The sequence below is a fragment of the Propithecus coquereli genome, unplaced genomic scaffold, assembly GCF_000956105.1.
Source record: "Propithecus coquereli isolate 6110/MARCELLA unplaced genomic scaffold, Pcoq_1.0 Scaffold335, whole genome shotgun sequence".
Taxonomy (NCBI): Eukaryota; Metazoa; Chordata; class Mammalia; order Primates; family Indriidae; genus Propithecus; species Propithecus coquereli.
In genome coordinates this window covers 414,036-415,521 of record NW_012149008.1, presented here as the reverse complement: position 1 = coordinate 415,521, position 1,486 = coordinate 414,036, and positions in this window count along the sequence as shown.

Genomic DNA, 1,486 nt, shown 5'->3' with positions numbered 1-1,486 from the left:
CATCACCATTCATACTGTACATTAGATCCCCAGAATATTTTCATCTAACTGAAAGTTTGTACCCTTTGACCAACACCTCCCCATTTCCCCTACTGCCCAGCCCTTGGCTATCACTGTTCCGCTCCTTGCTTCTGTGAGTTCAACTTTTTTAGATTTCACATGTAAGTTTCATCATGCAATGTTTGTCTTTCTACATCTGGCTTGAGATTGGCCTGGAAGAGACTGACCCAGTGAGTGAGGAGTCTAGTAGGCTTTCCAGGCCTCTGGATTCTGGATCTCGAAGAGTAACTGTTCCAGGTACTATGGCTTTTGCAACAAAATTACCCCATGGCTTTTTGGCTTGAAACAATGTGCCACTCATTTTGTTCACAAATTGCTCTATGGGCAGGGTTCAGCAGGGACGGCTCATCTCTGCTCCACTCACACAAGATGGACTGGGTCCAGGCCGGAGTCACCTGAAGTCATACTCCCTGGTCTGGTGATGCTGGCTGGCTGGGACCTTAGCAGGTACTTTCAGCTGGAACAACCATACATGACCTCTCTCTGTGGCCTGGGCTTCCCCCACAGCATGGTGGCTGGGCTCCAAAGGTTGGCATCTTGAGAAAGAGAGAGCAAGGCAGAAGCTATATAGTTTTCTATGACCTAGCCTCCCAGAAGTCATGTATCGTCTCATCTGCTGCATTCTATTTGCTGAAGCTGTCACAAAGTCCCAGCCAGATTCAAGGGGAGGAGAAATAGACTCTACCTCTTAATAGGGAGTGGCAAAGTTCAGGAAAAGCACGTGAGGCTAGGCATATTGCAAGCATTAATGTGGCACTTTTTGGAAAATATGATTTGCTATGGACATGATATGAAATCAGGCTGTGACAGTTGATACGCTTCCTCTCCCAGTTAGATGGGCTCTGGCATTGGAGTCCCCTTAAACCTGGGAGGAGACTGTGATAGGGGGCGTAGAGTGAGGACTTGGTTCCATCGCCACACCCGCTCTCTGAGAGGGTGAGGGAGGCAGGGCAGAAGAAGTGACGTGGGGTGTGGGGAGCTGACAACAGTCCTTCCTTTTGCATTCACAGCTACACTGACCATTTAACATTCTCATAGGAGAAGGCTGGCATTTGTTGCAGGCATTTTGTTTATAATTGAATCCCTCTCTGAACACCTGGGAAGCACAGTCATGAGAATGGTACCAATACCGAGATTGATAAGGTTCATCACAGCTCGAGATTAACTATAAATTGCTAATGTGTTCAGGTAAGACACATCTCTACCTCACTGCAGACAAACAGGCAGACACAATGATCCATGAAAGGAAGAAACAGAGATGCTGCCCAAGTGAAATGAGCCTTGATATGTCACCATCCTCACCTTGTGTTTTGTAGCTGTACCTCCAGACATCCAGATCGCTGCCTGAGGTTTACTGATGGTTTCTTTCAGGGATCATTAAAAGTGATTTGTGGGCTGGCAAGCCTTGTATTTTCCGTGTTCAGGA